Raw genomic sequence first — 21755 nt, 5'->3', positions numbered from 1 at the left:
GACAATTTAAGAACCCTTATTCCAAATGTTACGAGAAATCACCTTTCAATTGTCGTATTGACGTTTTAGGTTAACTTTATTACTTTTCTCAGTAAATAAGTCTTTCTGGGCTTAAAAGAATTTATTATTTCTCAAGAAAAATTTATATTTAAGAATTTAGTGTTAAAATTACAACTTAACTGTCCACAGGCGCACAATTCAAATTACAATTTTAACAGTTTATGTGTAGTTTCAGTGCACTCCTACCTGGTCATCGCACCAGTTACAATTGGCATCCCAAGAGGAGATGAAACATTATTTGTTTTAAGTTGTGTCAAAATTGTTCATTCTTTATAGTAGTGTAAGCTACATTGCGCTGTAAATTAGATTTTTTTTAGAAGAATCCTTCTAAACTAAATCTAAACTAATTATGGTTAACAAGACAGCATTAAGTTAACTAAGGAAAGCATATTATCAAATTTAGTACGCTGGGTCAGCTCCTGGAGTAATATTTATACGATACACATTCTCCACATTTTGGCAGATTGAAATAACCTCTTTCCGTAATTCGCCAAAGAGCATTATAGGATCGGATACCGAACAAAATAAAATTACACACAAGATCAGTTGTCAAGATTGTCAAGGAGTTGTCAAAGAATACGAACCGTATTCCATATCAGTCTTCACAATATTGCCAAACTAATTTAAGTGTTTCTTTTCTATGAAAAGTTTTTTCTAAATATTAGTGTATTGACCTTTTTGCTTTAATTCAATTCAAAATACATAAATTTGAACACTGAACAATTTCTAACATTATCTCAGTCATCTAAATTTTATCAATATTAAAATTTGCCCTAATATATATTATTCTTTTCCTTGAAAAATATTACATTTTACCAGTGTGCGTTTATATTCGGATTCAAACTCAGATAAATAAACTATATGTAGTTTGAGGAGAAAAGACAAGCCAAGTGAAAATCTCAATAAAACCCAAAAGTCTGCCGGCGCTTCAAGAGGCCTTAAGATTAAAATATCGGAACTGGAGGGTGAACTACAACGAATGAAAGTAAGTAATGCAGTAAGCTGTCTGCTAAACTACAGACACCTTCGGCAAATCCTGGAAATACTCCTACTTCTAACACCAATCCTTTCTCCCAACTAGCCACCCCACACCTCCGAAACGCAAAAGTTTTCCACGAAGTGGGTCACGCCTATAAAAGTGATGTCGAAATCGTCTGATGATGACGCACCCCTGTGCTCACCGAAAAGACACGAAAGTACTGGAAGTCTTTATATCCATTATGGTCAAAAGCCAAAAGTGAATAATTGGAACAGTTTACCAGCATCTGGTTCTGATTTTTATTCCAATCATTGTGCATCAGCGGATATATTTTTAATAACTGGAGATTGAAACCTGCCCCGAGTGAATTGGACTAATGATGAGTATAGTGTTTTCATGAGTTCTGAGGTTTACTCATTAAACTATCACTTGTCCTTAGTTGATTGGGATTTACTTTTAAGCAATATGGATGTTAATGATTGAGAGCACAAATCTTATGAAATTTTATACAATATGTTCCAACTTGATCTACCTGTAAAAATAATTAAGAACTATGTTTCTTAAGTTGTTCTATAAAGAGCTTATGATATTAACAATTCATTATTCATTTGCAGATATTTGAATTTCGTTGTCATAAGCAAAATTAAATATTTTTCATAAAATCAAGTAGCCCAAAAAGATTTCTTTATTTGGTTACCACAAAACTTTAATCAGTTCATATCGAAACCTACCTCTCTTATACATAATTTGTTTTCAGAATAAATTCAATAAATTAAGATTGAAATCTGAAAGTACGATGTAAAAGGCAAATGCTGGAAAGATTCTAGTGGCCCAAGAATTGGATTTAAATGTACGTATAATTTTCATCTGTATTCAAGATTTTTATAATTAATGATATATTTTATGCTAAAACACACACAATTAAATTATTTAATTTAAATAAAAAACAAATAAGCTATTTCGACGATTCGTTGGACATCAGGAATTGACACATTGACAGACTGATTACTATCATATAAATGAAGATGAAATGTGCTATGACAAAGCCACATATCGGGAAATATGAAAAAAAAATCCAAGAAATCAAAAAAAGTACAAGCAAAAATCCCAATAAAGAAGAAAACAGCATTACCAAAAGTTCTACCAAAAAGGCTGAGGACTGGAATGTTCCCGTTGGAGTTCCACATTTCTGTCTGTGTATAAAGCAGGTACTTTCATTTTGAGAATTAAGCATGTTTATGATAATTATAATTTTATAATTGTGACGAAGAAATTTTTCCTATTGTAATCTGTACTTTATGACGGTAAATGCGTTTCCTAAATAATTATGTTGTATATATTATAAATAATTATGTTATATATAGCTGTAAATCTTTCTACTAAAAATTGGTGGTTGAAAAAATCGACAATGTGTCGAAACCATTTTATAACACCAAACTAAATTTTCGACTTAAGTTAAACTAAGTAATTTTATTTGTAAAGTTAAGTTATATTTAATTATTTGTGAATCTCATTTATAGTCTTCCAGTGTAGGTTGAAATATAAGGATGAGATTGATTCGAAACAGTTCTACCATCAACAATATTATAACAAATCGAAAAATCATCACGATATTCCTTTGCTCTGTCAATTTGCTGACACTGTGGATTAAAACGAATAGAATTATAAGAAAAGATATAACTGAACCACAATTTGGTGAAATACATGATACAATATAAGAATCAAATCAAGTTTTGCTTGGGAGAAGACAGCTTTTTTGCTAAATTACATACTTCTGACATATGTCATAAGGAAACGTAATCATAGCAACATAAATGTTATTTTATTTTTTGACAAACAATTGGTTGCTATTGAAACTTGAAATAAATGTCGACGAGAGATCTGCAACTGATTTGATTTCAGTGACTTTCAGGGCACGTAATCTAAACCTTCAGACAGTAAGTTGCTATTTTTGTAACTGTTTAAATATTTCACCTTTTTAAATCAACAGTAAATTCACGTAGGTGATTCTCTCAGCTTGAATAACTGAGGGACAGATTTCAACACTGAAATTTTCTTTTTCAACATTGGTTATCACCTTCAAATGATATACTAATCTTTCCATATTTGATAATTTTATATCGCAAATTATTTAGATTCCTCATGTCTGGATGACAAATTCAAATAATATCAACACAACTTATAAACCAAATCATAAAATAGTAATTTCTATTTTACAATTTTCTGCGTAAATAGTGATTTGCAATCTTTGTTCGGTTGAAACTTATAATTAATGGCTTTATCATTTGCAGTTCTGCTAAAATTTTCATCTACTTTGGTGCATATATATTTTTGGTGTCTCCATATTTTCTTGACAGTATGCGTGTTTTGGCAACACACTGACAACATCGAGAACTAAAGATGGAGTATTTTCGTTCTGCTTATTCGCGATACTGATCATAGAATGAAGGTATTTTATACTACCAAACATCGCGGACCCTTGTATCCTATTAAGCAGTATTCTTCTAAAATATCTATAATAATAATAATAATAATATCATAATTGAAATGAAAGTTTATGCTCTTATAGACATTCAAGAAGTGAGACACAATTTACTTGCTTTACCTATATGCTCCATACTTGCTTTAAAAATATGTTAAAATCGTGGTAGTAACTCTCCATATGCGTTGGGATGTACATGGAGTTATTAGGATGCTTTATTTAAATTTGCCATCTGTAAAAAGAAATAATTTTTGAGGGTATTGCAAAAATTATCTTCAAAAATTGATTGAATAAATCATATTGTAGAAGAGATTGAAAAACACAGTGACCAAAGGTTTTTTTGAAAGACGGAAAATTACGGGGCGATTTTTAATTAGGGATGACTCAATTTGATTATACGTCGATGTAGTGCACTGATTCAGTTAACCAAAGGGGCGGTATATATAACACGATATTGTACACTAAATACTCTCTGTACTATGTAATATTGTATAACTTTGATTAACTTTTGATATATATACAAATCGGAATTCTTTTTTACAGTTTTTAAGACATCTTGGTGTTTTGATAATATATCATATGCCTAACTTTACTTAAATGAATTTTAATATGATTGGTAATATTTTGATTCAGCAAAATTAAAGCCCACGGGAATTTTTCATGTGACTTGATTTTCGAGAATTTCATGACGAATTAACACTATTTGAAATCAGAGCTCTAAAATAGATATATTTTGTTATTAGTGTAACTGTTCCAATATGATTGAATAAATGCAACAAATTATGTAGCTAAGGGAAATCAAATTTAAAAAACAATACAACACTTATTGTAAATTAGCAACTGTTATTTACAATTATTCCTACAACTTAATTTAAAATATTAACAATTTCAACATTCAAGAGATGCTGTGAAACTTGAGAACACTAGGTATCTCATCATTCAAAAACTCAACAACTAAAAGAGTCAAATTTGATGATTAACATCAATGGATTGAATTTAAATGGAAAATGTGTAGGGTTTAACATAATGGTTAAGGCTTGAGTAATACCATATGGAATAAATAATGAAATTATTTACTAACAATTTCTTAAAACAGGAGAATAAGTTTTTGAGAACTCTGGTCCTGTACGTTTGTTTTGAAAACTAACTGACAACTGATATTTCAGTTATTTCATTTTGCTTGTTGGTCGATTTTATATTGGCGATACCAAATATAGAAAGATGATATTCTAAATTGTCGAGATATTCTGAACACAGAATTCTATAATAATAATGGAGGAGCTATCCTTCTGTGACAGTTAACAGTGAAACATTCTTCTGATACAATTTAATTTACAATGCGAAAAATCATCTTATTATTGAAAATAAAGCTTACGCTATACAGAGTCAAGAATTGAGACACAATTTTCTTAGAAGAGCATTTATTTGGAATACCGATCAGACATGTGTCAGATGATGATATTCTTCCAGGTAAATAGAAAGGAAGAAGAACTGCCTTCGTTGCTATTGAACCCAGATTATGTACAAAACTATTTTTTGGTAAATTTACCTTCTAAACTTGTTCATTTAGTTATTGCGAAGAGCACAAAAAACTTTTATTTATCTTCTAAAGGGTTCTTATCCCATCAAATAACATTCGCAAAGTTCAATTTATATTGTGCATCACAATCTTCAAGTTTTGATTCACCACCACGATTTGAACTTTATATTAAAGCAAGTATGGAGCATGTAGGTAAAGCAAATTGTGTTTCACCTCTTGAATGTTTATAAAGATTTTTTAGAAAAATACTAATTAATAGGATCACAGGTTCCTAGAATCGCGATTATAAATCAGCAACTAAGGCCAAGTTGTCCAATTTGTCAGCTCTCAAGAAAACGTGGAGACACTTAAAATATATATGCACAAACGTAGATGAAAATTTCAACAAAATTACAAATGATAGAGCTATTAATTATAAATTTCATCTGAACAAAGATTGCAAATCAGCAAATTGTAAAGTAGAAATCACTTTTTCATGATTTTGTTAATAAAATGTGCTGACATTATTTGAAGTTGTCATCTAGAGATGAGGAATCTAATTAAATTTTGACATGAAATTAGCAAATTTGGAAAGATTGGTATCTTAGTGTTATTTGAGGGTAATAATCCAACCAAACGTGATAGAAAAATTTCAGTACCTAGTTGAAATTTGCCGCTCACAAATTCTTGCTTAAAGAATCAACTAGGTGAATTATCTTTTGATTTAAAAAGGTGAAATATTTAAACATTTACAATAATAGCAACCTACTGTCTGAAGGTTTCGATTACGAGTCACTGAAATCAAATCAGTTGCAGATCTCTCGTCGACATTTATTTTGAATCAAAGAAATACTGTCTGTGATTCTGCAGATAATTAACATGTGAATAGAAATTGTTTTTGTTAACATTGTTAACTTTATACTTAAATGCCGATATATATTTTGTTGCTAAGAGAGGTGAGGGATGTCGTCTTTCTAGTAAATTTGATTTGATCTTACATTGTATTAATATTACATCAAGTTGTGGTTCAGTTATATTTTTGGTATAATTCTATTCGTTTGAATCCATAGTGTCAACAAATTGACAGAGCTAAGAAATATCGAGATGAGATGAGTTATACTAAATGGTAGAACTGTTCCGAATCAAATTCATCCTTATATTTCAACCCACACTAAATGACTATAAATGTGATTCCCAAATATTTATATATAATATAACTTTCCAAGTAAAACTACTTTGTGCACCTTTAAGTTATGTGGTTAATTTAATAAAGTTTGGTTGTTAATAAATGGTTTCGACCCATTGTCGATTTTTTTAACCTTCAGCTATTCAGTGGAAGTACTGAGTTATATGGAACATATTTTTTTAGGAAACACATTTAGTGATTACAGTACAGATTAAAATTTAAGGAAAAATTACTTCGGCACTAATCTAAAATTATAATTGCTATAAACAAGCTTCATTCTCAGATGATAGATGAGTTGAAACCTAGAGATAGATATGTGGAACTCCAACGGAAACATTCCAGTCCTCAGTCTTTTTGGTAGAACTTTTGAATACGGTTTCTTGGTAATGATGTTTTCTTCTTTATTGTGATTTTTTTTTTGTACTTTTTTCGGATTTCTTGGATTTTTATTCATATTTCATAGCCTCAGAGAAAATATTTGCCGATGTCGTCAGGTTTTGTCGTGGCTCATTTCATCTTCATTTATATGATGGTAATCAGCCTTTCCATGTGAACGTAACTCGTCGTGCCCAACGAATCGTCGAAATACTTTAAAAAAGATATATAAAATTAATATTAAAGATTAATTTTATTATATATACCAATTTTATTTGTTTTTCATTTAAATTATATAATTTAATTGTGTGTTTTAACATAAAATATGTCATTAATTATAAAAAACTTGAATACAGATGAAAATTATACTTACATTTAAATCCAATTCTTGGGCCACTAGAATCTTTACACCATTTGCTTTTTCATCGTACTTTAAGATTTCAATCTTAATTTATTCTGAAAACAAATTAATTAGGTATTAATGTGTTGTTTTAAGGAGCGTCATATACATGAAAGTTCTTATTCTTTGTTTAGTGGGATTCCTGTAAGTAAATTAATGAATTTAGACAAAAATATTACCTAAAAATAACAGTTTGATACTATCTGTTTCATTTCTATCATTACTATACACAAGTATTTCTTCCGATTATCATTTCCAATGAGGCAGGGACTCGTTAATAAAAGCGAGAATATTTATCTAATAATTTTGAATTGAAGCGTAGGAGCAACTTCAGAGAAATGTGGTTCGTATGAAATGTTTGAACTGATTAAAGTTTGGAGGTAAACAAGTAAAGAAAACTTTTTGGTCTACCTGATTTTATGAACAAAATTGAAATTAGTTTATGACAACGAAATTCAAATGTCTACAAATGAATAACGAATTAATAAATAAAACATTGAAATTTGTTTATGGGAACGGAATTCAAATGTCTACAAATGAATAACGAATAGTTAATTTTATAAGCTCTTTAGAGAACAACTTAGGAAACTTAGTTCTTAATTTTTTTACATGTAGATAAAATAGGAACATATTGTATAAAATTTCATAAGACACAATCAACCAATGATAATTGATAGTTTAAAGTGTAAACCTCAGTACTCATGCAAACACTAAACTTACTCATCATTGGTCCAATTCACTCGATGCAAGTTATGTTAGAATATCTAGACATCGTGTATAACGGTTGTGATGACAACGGAGAATAAAAACAACAGAAGAGCGTAGTTATAGAAACAGAGTTAAGTTGTAAGAGCAGAGTTAGTTGTATACAGCCCACCAATGTTGTAAGATAGTCAATAAGCGTTTTACTGAGTACCTTGCATTATCATTCCACGTCGCCTTGTAAGCAGGCATGTTCTAACTATTAACTTTTGTGTTTTGACCTTAATGGAAACAAATACTTCCAGTGCTTCCGTGTCCTTTCGGTGAGCACAGGGGTGCGTCGTCAGGATTTCGAGAACACCTCCATAGGCAGACAGCTTACTGCATTAATTACTTTCATTCGTTGTAATTCACCCTCTAGTTCCGAGATTTTAATCTTAAAGTCTAGTTTTCGGGTACCTCTTGGCTTATCTTTTTCGTGGACTCTACACATGGTTTATTGGTTTAGTAACCAAGGTTACCAGCCAAATTAACAACCTTTCTCTTTTGTCTGAATATGGCAACTCTTATTTCATTCAAACAGAAGTACGAACGTTATGTCTAACTCCATTTGGGGGTCTGATGTCGGTGTGGCGCTTTGCCGAATTTTGCTGTTGTTACTTACTTTAGATAGTTAACTCTTTCGGAACTTGGAACGGAGTCGTGCTCAGGGTTTACCGGGCGGTTGACCTTTCTTTCTGCCAATAGAACCTGGATTTGAACCGCCTTTTCCTTTCCATCTTTCAAGGTTTTTGTCTCTTAGTAGGAACTTCTTGTAGAACGGATCTGGCGATGTGCCGTCCGGTTTCAATAGGATTCGGAACCACTCGACTTTTGCAGGCACACTTGCTGTTTTCCCATTTCATTATCGCTAATTCGGTTATTAAACTGTTTATAGTACGAAAACAAAAATTTAATTCAGTTGTTTCTTGAATTGGTAACCAAGGTTACCAGACAAATAAACAAATTTTTCATTTGTCTGAATTTGGTAACTAACTAAATTCAGACAAAAAGGGACACTAAATAAAAACAAAAATATCACTACAAACACTTTTGAAAACTGAGGTGTGAGTGTGATGAGATTAAAAGTCGATGTTACAAGAACACTAAACGTTTATTATATTATTACAAAGTGTGCACTCGGCTAGAAACGTCAAAGACTAAAAACTAAGAACTAAAAACCCTTCGTAGCATGACGCTTGCGTTAGGGCATCTATACAGAGGGGTTCCAAGTATCAATGTGCAATTTCATTCCTTAACAAACTCTTTTCCGTAGTTGCCACTCAAATTTGGATAAATGACGATTGTTACCGCTGCCATTGGTAACGACAGAAAGGTCTCTTATTGTTAGCGACTTTTGTCAATTGTTCAAAGTGTGGGTAGCAACCAGGGAATATTGTTGAAAATTACAATTTTTTTTGAGTTGTTCGTCCTTCTTTTGTCTGAATTTAGTTATAATAGTTACCATAATGGAAAGAGAAGAGCTGTTAATTTGGCTTGTAACCTCGGTTACTAAACCAATAAACCATGTGTAGGGACCGGAAAAAAGAAAAGCTAAGTGAAAAACTCAATAAAACCCAAAAGTCTGCTGACGTTTCCAGAGGTACCCGATTTCCTTAGGAATAAAATTTTGGAACTAGAATGTGAGATACAGAGAGTGAAAGAGTGCTTACACAGCTTTGTCGTCTAAACTAGGGATACTATCGAGAAACTCTGATAGTACCCCTACTCCTAACGCTAATCCAAAATCTTTATCCCAACTAGCCACCCTTGCATCCCCTGCAAAGTCTCCCAGCTCCAAAATTCAGAAGACTTCTTAGAACTCGGTCACTCCCAAGGAGGTGATGTCGAAATTGTGAACCATTTATGGTTCAGTGTTGAAATTTATGTATATTGAATTGTATTAAAGTATTTTAGACCAAGTGCCCTAAGAATTAGAAGAGCCTTCTCATAGAAAATAAACTCCTTGTTATTAAAGTAATTATTTAACGTTTCTAATTGAATGGAATTATTTGGTAGCGCTAATGGCTAGACGTCTCAGTCTCAGTTTCGGCTCGTATTTTTTGACAACTCACTGACAATCTTGACAACTGATCTTTGTGTAATTTTGTTTTGTTTGGTGTCCGATCCTATAATGCTCTTTGGCGAATTACAGAAAGAGGATATTTCAGTCTGCCAAAATGTGCGAAAAATGGGATCATATAAATATTAATCAAGGACATGACCCAGCTTACAAATTCCGATAATATGCATTCCTCAGTTAATTTAATGCTGTCTTGTTAACCCAAAGTAGTTTACCTGAAACATTATTCTCAATTTACAGCGCAATGTAGCTTAGGCTATTATAAAGAATGAAAAATTATAACACAACTTAAAACAAATAATGTTTCATTTTCTCTTGGGAATCCAATTGTGACTGATGCGATGACCTGTAGGAGTGTACTGAAACTACACATAAACTGTTAAAATTGTAATTTGAATTGTGCGCCTGTAGACAATTAAGTTGTAATTATAACACTAAATTCTTAAATATAAGTTTTTCTCCTGAAATAATAAATTGTTTTAAGAGGTTATGGAGCCAGAAAAGCCCAGGGAAGCCCAGAATGGCTTACTTACTGAGAAAAGTAATGAAGTTAACCTAAAACGTCAATACGACAATTGAAAAGTGTTTTCTCGTAACATCTGGAATAACGGTCCTTAAATTGTCAGCAAACAATCAATTGGCATTAATTGAAAAGTTAACCGGCCGAGATAATTACGTAACGTGGCGATTTGCTCTAAAAACATACCCACAGCAAGAGGAGTTGTGGAACTGCATAGACCCCACCACATGTGTCATTGTGGACACAAAACGAGACCCAAAGGCAAAAACTAAGATAAATTTACTAGTTGTCTAAATAAATTACGTGCACATGCAAGAGAGTAGTACTGCAAAAGAAGTATGGGATACGTTTTCATAAGTATTTGATGACTCTTTGTTGACACGCTGTGATGGGCTGCTGCGTGATCTCTATAATACTTCACTTACTGTATGTCAAAACGTAGAGAAATATGTGAGCAAAATTATGTGTACTGCTCACAAGCTCAGAAACATCGGTTTCGCCGTTGACGATGAATGGCTAGTTACATTGCTACTCTCCGGTCTACCAGAGTCCTCCTATCAACCTATGATTATTGCTATTGAAAGCTCCGGCATGAAGATAACTTCAATATCTGTGAAATCAAAACTATCACAAGATGTTAAACAACCTGAAAGTGACTCAACAGTATTCTCAGTTAACAATACCAACCACAAGAAACAAAGTAAGTAAGGGTGCTACACTTGTAATAAGTAAGGTCATAAAAGTCCTCAAATGCAAATCCAGGACCAAGGATCATCAATAAAAGAAACAAATCAAATTTACTTGAAAGAAGACAACTTTTTTCTAAATTACATATTTCGAATAAGGTTCAATTGGACATTGGATGTTTTGTTTATATTTTAACGTCTGGCATATGTCACAAGGAATCGTAATCTTAGCAACATAAATATTATTTTCTTTTATTTGATACACAAAATTCCTTCATTGCTATTGAAACTTGAAAGTTCGTAAAATGTCACTCAGTCCAACACCCACTCCCAAATGTTCGTTTAGTTTTGTAATTACTAATTAATTAAAATTTTATTTATGTGTATATACATCTAGTTATTCTGTTTTCAATATCATCCCTCACGTCGTCCGTATCACATATTCAAACTAAATTATAATAGTTGGAACTTCTCTTAGCAGCAATCTATTCTAATGGAAATATAAAGTTAACAAAGTTAACAAAAACAATTTCTTTTCACATGTTAATTATCTATCAGAATCACAGACAGTTTTTGTATGTCGACGATAGATCTGCAACTAATTTGATTTCCGTGACTTTCAGGAACAGTAATCGACATCTCCACAATAATGGCATCAAGTTGCCATTATTGTAATTGTTTAAATATTCCTAACGAGTTCCTAAGGAGTCCGCACGTTTTGACAACTCTGGGAATTTTGACAGCTAATGTGAGAGTATTTCGTTCTGCTTAATTGCTGTACTTATATCGCGATACCGATTATGGAAAGAGGTTATTTTATACGACAAAACATCGCAGAACCTGAGATCCTACAGCAGTATTTGTGTAAAAAGCTACTTTAATGTGTGGACAAACGCATCAAGATATGCTCCAGCTTTTCTTTTACATTTACCCAAAGTCATTTTAGCTTGAGCCGAACCAACTTTTCTAGAAAAACTACCGCCCAGTCTATTACTCATTTTTAAATTTCAAACACATTATATTAAATATATCTTTTATCTAAAGTATAACTTGTGAATATGGTGTTGATTAATTTTTTTATAAAAACTAATCACTTTACATTACAATCGTTATGATTATTTACAGCGGAAAAATTACTTGTCAAATCCAGCCCATTTAGTTTAGCAAACAATAAATCATGGCAGATTCTATGAAATGCCTTTTAAATGCCTGTATAAACAGCATCAACCTGTAAATGATTATCAAGAGCACCAACTGTCGAGAGGTTATAAATAAGAAGGTTGGTCGCAGAAGATTTACATTTGCAAAATTCATATTGACTCTCATTTATAATATTTTGGAACTATGGCATAATTAATTTGGAAATGATTTTTTTGGTCAATCTTGGTAAACAACAAGTAAACTATCTCCATCCTTTAAGGTAGGTATAACAAATGATTTTTTACGTACGTTAGGAAATAATGTAGATTTTAAAATCAAATTAAATTTCATTGTTAGAGGCTTTGTTAATGAGAATCCACAATTCGTTCAATACTGTAGAAGGAATGTCATAAGGACCTCTATTACTAGATAAATCAAGACTTCTGAGTTCATTGAAAACATCAATCTGGACAAAATTATAATTACGTTTTGAATATAAACAAAAATATTAGATTTGTGTCTGCATTGAAGGCTAAAAAGTGAAACAAACAGCTAACGAAGTGTAAATACTTATTTCTTTTGTTGTTTTTGTCTTTTCAATGACGAAATTATAAGAAGTTACCAAAAAATTGTTCAAGATCAGTTTTGAAATCAAATGATATTTTGTACATATTCAGGTTTCAACAGCAATGAAGGCGAAATTTTATATATTTTCTTTGATAAGATAATAATAAAACTTAAACATCTTTTTTAGCTGCTTTTTTTCAATATTGTTAAACTTATAAATTCACATCACATAATTAGGACCTTCCTACTTTCCGCATATTTTGGCAAATTGAAATAACCTTTCTCAGTAATTCGCCAAAGAGCATTATATTATTGGACACCAAACGAAACGAAATTACACAAAGATCAGTTGCCAAGATTGTCAATGAGCTGTCAAAAAATATTAACCGAAACTGAGATCTGAGACGGCTAATCATTAGCGCTGTTTTCTCCCAAACCAATTTAAAAGTTTCTTCTCTATGAGAAGTCTCTTCCAATTCTTAGTGTACTTGGTCTAAAATACTTTAATACAATTCCTTATACATAAATTTGAACACTGAACCATAACTGGTGCATTGTAGTTAGACAATTTCGACATCACCTCCTTGGGGGTGACCGAGTTCCTGAGTTTTGGAGCTGGAAGACTTTGCAGGAGTGGGGGTGGCTGGTTGGGATAAAGATTTGGGATTAGCGTTAACAACTCTTCTCTTTCGATTATGGAATCTATTATAAATAAATTCAGACAGAGGAAGGACGAACAACTCAAACAAAAATTGTTACTATCAACAATATTTCCTGGTTGCACTTTGAACAATTGACAAAAGTCGCTAACAATAAGAGACCTTTCTGTCGTTACCAATGGCAGCGGTAACAATCGTCATTTATCCAAATTTGAGTGGCAACTACGGAAAAGAGTTTGTTAAGGAATGAAATTGCACATTGATACTTGGAACCCCTCTGTATAGATGCCCTAACGCATGCGTCATGCTACGCAGGGTTTTTAGTTCTTAGTTTTTAGTCTTTGACGTTTCTAGCCGAGTGCACATTTTGTAATAATATAATAAACGTTTAGTGTTCTTGTAACATCGACTTTTAATCTCATCACACTCACACCTCAGTTTTCAAAAGTGTTTGTAGTGATATTTTTGTTTTTATTTAGTGTCCCTTTTTGTCTGAATTTAGTTAGTTACCAAATTCAGACAAATGAAAAATTTGTTTACTTGTCTGGTAACCTTGGTTACCAATTCAAGAAACAACTGAATTAAATTTTTGTTTTCGTACTATAAACAGTTTAATAACCGAATTAGCGATAATGAAATGGGAAAACAGCAAGTGTGCCTGCAAAAGTCGAGTGGTTCCGAATCCGATTGAAACCGGACGGCACATCGCCAGTTCCGTTCTACAAGAAGTTCCTACTAAGAGACAAAAACCTTGAAAGATGGAAAGGAAAAGGCGGTTCAAATCCAGGTTCTATTGGCAGAAAGAAAGGTCAACCTCCCGGTAAACCCTGAGCACGACTCCGTTCCAAGTTCCGAAAGAGTTAACTATCTAAAGTAAGTAACAACAGCAAAATTCGGCAAAGCGCCACACCGACATCAGACCCCCAAATGGAGTTAGACATAACGTTCGTACTTCTGTTTGAATTTAGTTATAAGAGTTGCCATTTTCAGACAAAAGAGAAGGGTTGTTAATTTGGCTGGTAACCTCGGTTACTAAACCAATAAACCATGTGTAGAGTCCACGAAAAAGATAAGTCAAGAGGTACCCGAAAACTAGACGTTAAGATTAAAATCTCGGAACTAGAGGGTGAATTACAACGAATGAAAGTAAGTAATGCAGTAAGCTGTCTGCCTATGGAGGTGTTCTCGAAATCCTGACGACGCACCCCTGTGCTCACCGAAAGGACACGGAAGCACTGGAAGTATTTGTTTCCATTAAGGTCAAAACACAAAAGTTAATAGTTAGAACATGCCTGCTTACAAGGCGACGTGGAATGATAATGCAAGGTACTCAGTAAAACGCTTATTGACTATCTTACAACATTGGTGGGCTGTATACAACTAACTCTGCTCTTACAACTTAACTCTGTTTCTATAACTACGCTCTTCTGTTGTTTTTATTCTCCGTTGTCATCACAACCGTCATACACGATGTCTAGATATTCTAACATAACTTGCCTCGAGTGAATTGGACCAATGATGAGTAAGTATAGTGTTTGCATGAGTACTGAGGTTTACACTTTAAACTATCAATTATCATTGGTTGATTGTGTCTTATGAAATTTTATACAATATGTTCCTATTTTATCTACATGTAAAAAAATTAAGAACTAAGTTTCCTAAGTTGTTCTCTAAAGAGCTTATAAAATTAACTATTCGTTATTCATTTGTAGACATTTGAATTCCGTTCCCATAAACAAATTTCAATGTTTTATTTATTAATTCGTTATTCATTTGTAGACATTTGAATTTCGTTGTCATAAACTAATTTCAATTTTGTTCATAAAATCAGGTAGACCAAAAAGTTTTCTTTACTTGTTTACCTCTAAACTTTAATCAGTTCAAACATTTCATACGAACCACATTTCTCTGAAGTTGCTCTTACGCTTCAATTCAAAATTATTAGTTAAATATTCTCGCTTTTATTAATGAGTACCTGCCTCATTGGAAATGTTAATCGGAAGAAATACTTGTGTATAGTAATGCTAGAAATGAAACAGATCGTACCAAACTGTTATTTCTAGGTAATATTTTTGTCTAAATTCATTAATTTACTTACAGGAATCCCAACTAAACAAAGAATAAGAACTTTCATGTATATGACGCTCCTTAAAACAACACATTAATACCTAATTAATTTGTTTTCAGAATAAATTAAGATTGAAATCTTAAAGTACGATGAAAAAGCAAATGGTGTAAAGATTCTAGTGGCCCAAGAATTGGATTTAAATGTAAGTATAATTTTCATCTGTATTCAAGTTTTTTATAATTAATGACATATTTTATGTTAAAACACACAATTAAATTATATAATTTAAATGAAAAACAAATAAAATTGGTATATATAATAAAATTAATCTTTAATATTAATTTTATATATCTTTTTTAAAGTATTTCGACGATTCGTTGGGCACGACGAGTTACGTTCACATGGAAAGGCTGATTACCATCATATAAATGAAGATGAAATGAGCCACGACAAAACCTGACGACATCGGCAAATATTTTCTCTGAGGCTATGAAATATGAATAAAAATCCAAGAAATCCGAAAAAAGTACAAAAAAAAAATCACAATAAAGAAGAAAACATCATTACCAAGAAACCGTATTCAAAAGTTCTACCAAAAAGACTGAGGACTGGAATGTTTCCGTTGGAGTTCCACATATCTATCTCTGTATATAGCAAGCACTTTCATTTTATGGGAATGTTTCCATAGTGTGGATCTAGGTTTCAACTCATCTATCATCTGAGAATGAAGCTTGTTTATAGCAATTATAATTTTAGATTAGTGCCGAAGTAATTTTTCCTTAAATTTTAATCTGTACTGTAATCACTAAATGTGTTTCCTAAAAAAATATGTTCCATATAACTCAGTACCTCCACTGAATAGCTGAAGGTTAAAAAAATCGACAATGGGTCGAAACCATTTATTAACAACCAAACTTTATTAATTTAACCACATAACTTAAAGGTACACAAAGTAGTTTTATTTGGAAAGTTATATTATATATATATATTTGGGAATCACATTTATAGTCATTTAGTGTGGGTTGAAATATAAGGATGAATTTGATTCGGAACAGTTCTACCATTTAGTATAACTCATCTCATCTCGATATTTCTTAGCTCTGTCAATTTGTTGACACTGTGGATTCAAACGAATAGAATTATACCAAAAATTATAACTGAACCACAACTTGATGTAATATTAATACAATGTAAGATCAAATCAAATTTACTTGAAAGACGACATCCCTCACCTCTCTTAGCAACAAAATATATATCGGCATTTAAGTATAAAGTTAACAATGTTAACAAAAACAATTTTTATTCACATGTTAATTATCTGCAGAATCACAGACAGTATTTCTTTGATTCAAAATAAATGTCGACGAGAGATCTGCAACTGATTTGATTTCAGTGACTCGTAATCGAAACCTTCAGACAGTAGGTTGCTATTATTGTAAATGTTTAAATATTTCACCTTTTTAAATCAAAAGATAATTCACCTAGTTGATTCTTTAAGCAAGAATTTGTGAGCGGCAAATTTCAACTAGGTACTGAAATTTTTCAATCACGTTTGGTTGGATTATTACCCTCAAATAACACTAAGATACCAATCTTTCCAAATTTGCTAATTTTATGTCAAAATTTAATTAGATTCCTCATCTCTAGATGACAACTTCAAATAATGTCAGCACATTTTATTAACAAAATCATGAAAAAGTGATTTCTACTTTACAATTTGCTGATTTGCAATCTTTGTTCAGATGAAATTTATAATTATAAATCATTTGTAATTTTGTTGAAAATTTCATCTACGTTTGTGCATATATATTTTAAGTGTCTCCACGTTTTCTTGAGAGCTGACAAATTGGACAACTTGGCCTTAGTTGCTGATTTATAATCGCGATTCTAGGAACCTGGGATCCTATTAATTAGTATTTTTCTAAAAAATCTTTATAAACATTCAAGAGGTGAAACACAATTTGCTTTACCTACATGCTCCATACTTGCTTTAATATAAAGTTCAAATCGTGGTGGTGAATCAAACCTTGAAGATTGTGATGCACAATATAAATTGAACTTTGCGAATGTTATTTGATGGGATAAGAACCCTTTAGAAGATAAATAAAAGTTTTTTGTGCTCTTCGCAATAACTAAATGAACAAGTTTAGAAGGTAAATTTACCAAAAGATAGTTTTGTACATAATCTGGGTTCAATAGCAACGAAGGCAGTTCTTCTTCCTTTCTATTTACCTGGAAGAATATCATCATCTGACACATGTCTGATCGGTATTCCAAATAAATGCTTTTCTAAGAAAATTGTGTCTCAATTCTTGACTCTGTTATAGCGTAAGCTAAATTTTCAATAATAAGATGTTTTTTCGCATTGTAAATTAAATTGTATCAGAAGAATGTTTCACTGTTAACTGTCACAGAAGGATAGCTCCTCCATTATTATTATAGAATCCTGTGTTCAGAATATCTCGACAATTTAGAATATCATCTTTCTATATTTGGTATCGCCAATATAAAATCGACCAACAAGCAAAATGAAATAACTGAAATATCAGTTGTCAGTTAGTTTTCAAAACAAACGTACAGGACCAGAGTTCTCAAAAACTTATTCTCTTGTTTTAAGAAATTGTTAGTAAATAATTTCATTATTTATTCCATATGGTATTACTCAAGCCTTAACCATTATGTTAAACCCTACACATTTTCCATTTAAATTCAATCCATTGATGTTAATCATCAAATTTGACTCTTTTAAGAAATTATGTGTTATGAATTACATCTGAAATAAATTGATGGCGTGTTTGTAGTTGTTGAGTTTTTGAATGATGAGATACCTAGTGTTCTCAAGTTTCACAGCATCTCTTGAATGTTGAAATTGTTAATATTTCAAATTAAGTTGTAGGAATAATTGTAAATAACAGTTGCTAATTTACAATAAGTGTTGTATTGTTTTTTAAATTTGATTTCCCTTAGCTACATAATTTGTTGCATTTATTCAATCATATTGGAACAGTTACACTAATAACAAAATATATCTCTTTTAGAGCTCTGATTTCAAATAGTGTTAATTCGTCATGAAATTCTCGAAAATCAAGTCACATGAAAAATTCCCGTGGGCTTTAATTTTGCTGAATCAAAATATTACCAATCATATTAAAATTCATTTAAGTAAAGTTAGGCATATGATATATTATCAAAACACCAAGATGTCTTAAAAACTGTAAAAAAGAATTCCGATTTGTATATATATCAAAGGTTAATCAAAGTTATACAATATTACATAGTACAGAGAGTATTTAGTGTACAATATCGTGTTATATATACCGCCCCTTTGGTTAACTGAATCAGTGCACTACATCGACGTATAATCAAATTGAGTCATCCCTAATTAAAAATCGCTCCGTTATTTTCCTTCTTTCAAAAAAACCTTTGGTCACTGTGTTTTTCAATCTCTTCTACAATATGATATATTCAATCAATTTTTGAAGATAATTTTTGCAATACCCTCAAAAATTATTTCTTTTTACAGATGGCAAATTTAAATAAAGCATCCTAAGAACTCCATTTACAACTCAACGCATATGGAGAGTTACTACCACGATTTTAACATATTTTTAAAGCAAGTATGGAGCATATAGATAAAGCAAGTAAATTGTGTCTCACTTCTTGAATGTCTATAAGAGCATAAACTTTCATTTCAATTATGATATTATTATTATTATTATTATTATAGATATTTTAGAAGAATACTGCTTAATAGGATACAAGGGTCCGCGATGTTTGGTAGTATAAAATACCTTCATTCTATGATCAGTATCGCGAATAAGCAGAACGAAAATACTCCATCTTTAGTTCTCGATGTGTTGCCAAAACACGCATACTGTCAAGAAAATATGGAGACACTAAAAATATATATGCACCAAAGTGGATGAAAATTTTAGCAGAACTGCAAATGATAAAGCCATTAATTATAAGTTTCAACATAACAAAAATTGCAAATCAATATTTACGCAGAAAATTGTAAAATAGAAATTACTATTTTATGATTTGGTTTATAAGTTGTGTTGATATTATTTGAATTTGTCATCCAGACATGAGGAATCTAAATAATTTGCGATATAAAATTATCAAATATGGAAAGATTAGTATATCATTTGAGGGTGATAACCAATGTTGAAAAAGAAAATTTCAGTGTTGAAATCTGTCGCTCAGTTATTCAAGCTGAGAGAATCACCTACGTGAATTTACTGTTGATTTAAAAAGGTGAAATAGTTAAACAGTTACAAAAATAGCAACTTACTGTCTGAAGGTTTAGATTACGTGCCCTGAAAGTCACTGAAATCAAATCAGTTGCAGATCTCTCGTCTACATTTATTTCAAGTTTCAATAGCAACCAATTGTTTGTCAAAAAATAAAATAACATTTATGTTGCTAAGATTACGTTTCCTTATGACATATGTCAGAAGTATGTAATTTAGCAAAAAAGTTGTCTTCTCCTAAGCAAAACTTGATTTGATTCTTATATTGTATTTCACCAAATTGTGGTTCAGTTATATCTTTTCTTATAATTCTATTCGTTTTAATCCACAGTGTCAGCAAATTGAGAGAGCAAAGGAATATCGTGATGATTTTTCGATTTGTTATAATTTTGTTGATGGTAGAACTGTTTTGAATCAATCTCATCCTTATATTTCAACCTACACTGGAAGACTATAAATGAGAATCACAAATAATTAAATATAACTTAACTTTACAAATAAAATTACTTAGTTTAACTTAAGTCGAAAATTTAGTTTGGTGTTATAAAATGGTTTCGACACATTGTCGATTTTTTCAACCACCAATTTTTCAGTAGAAAGACTTACAGCTATATATAACATAATTATTTATAATATATACAACATAATTATTTAGGAAACGCATTTACCGTCATAAAGTACAGATTACAATAGGAAAAATTTCTTCGTCACAATTATAAAATTATAATTATTATAAATATGCTTAATTCTCAAAATGAAAGTACCTGCTTTATACACAGACAGATATGTGGAACTCCAACGGGAACATTCCAGTCCTCAGCCTTTTTGGTAGAACTTTTGGTAATGCTGTTTTCTTCTTTATTGGGATTTTTGCTTGTACTTTTTTTGATTTCTTGGATTTTTTTTTCATATTTCCCGATATGTGACTTTGTCATAGCACATTTCATCTTCATTTATATGATGATTACTATCTGACTGATTAGTCTGTCAATGTGTCAATTCCTAATGTCCAACGAATCGTCGAAATAGCTTATTTGTTTTTTATTTAAATTAAATAATTTAATTGTGTGTGTTTTAGCATAAAATATATATAAATCCAATTCTTGGGCCACTGGAATCTTTCCAGCATTTGCCTTTTACATCGTACTTTCAGATTTCAATCTTAATTTATTGAATTTATTTTGAAAACAAATTATGTATAAGAGAGGTAGGTTTCGATATGAACTGATTAAAGTTTTGTGGTAACCAAATAAAGAAATCTTTTTGGGCTACTTGATTTTATGAAAAATATTTAATTTTGCTTATGACAACGAAATTCAAATATCTGCAAATGAATAATGAATTGTTAATATCATAAGCTCTTTATAGAACAACTTAAGAAACATAGTTCTTAATTATTTTTACAGGTAGATCAAGTTGGAACATATTGTATAAAATTTCATAAGATTTGTGCTCTCAATCATTAACATCCATATTGCTTAAAAGTAAATCCCAATCAACTAATGACAAGTGATAGTTTAATGAGTAAACCACAGAACTCATGAAAACACTAAACTCATCATTAGTCCAATTCACTCGGGGCAGGTTTCAATCTCCAGTTACTAAAAATATATCCACTGATGCACAATGATTGGAATAAAAATCAGAACCAGATGCTGGTAAACTGTTCCAATTATTCACTTTTGGCTTTTGACCATAATGGATATAAAGACTTCCAGTACTTTCATGTCTTTTCGGTGAGCACAGGGGTGCGTCATCATCAGACGATTTCGACATCACTTTTATAGGCGTGACCCACTTCGTGGAAAACTTTTGCGTTTCGGAGGTGTGGGGTGGCTAGTTGGGAGAAAGGATTGGTGTTAGAAGTAGGAGTATTTCCAGGATTTACCGAAGGTGTCTGTAGTTTAGCAGACAGCTTACTGCATTACTTACTTTCATTCGTTGTAGTTCACCCTCTAGTTCCGATATTTTAATCTTAAGGCCTCTTGAAGCGCCGGCAGACTTTTGGGTTTTATTGAGATTTTCACTTGGCTTGTC

At 31.5% G+C, this 21755-nt stretch overlaps 1 long non-coding RNA gene across 1 annotated transcript; it reads left to right on the top strand.

Moving 5' to 3' along the window:
- The first annotated feature begins 917 nt into the window (after positions 1–917).
- On the top strand, positions 918–16112 carry LOC126264204 (uncharacterized). Its single transcript, XR_007546963.1, has 3 exons — positions 918–1045; positions 1797–1889; positions 15828–16112. It is a non-coding gene; the product is annotated as an uncharacterized LOC126264204 (long non-coding RNA).
- The last annotated feature ends 5643 nt before the right edge of the window (positions 16113–21755 follow it).

Source organism: Aethina tumida, chromosome 1 (assembly GCF_024364675.1).
Source record: "Aethina tumida isolate Nest 87 chromosome 1, icAetTumi1.1, whole genome shotgun sequence".
In the NCBI taxonomy this organism is placed as follows: domain Eukaryota; kingdom Metazoa; phylum Arthropoda; class Insecta; order Coleoptera; family Nitidulidae; genus Aethina; species Aethina tumida.
Note: the sequence above shows the minus strand (reverse complement) of the source record. Positions and strands in the feature narration are given on the sequence as shown.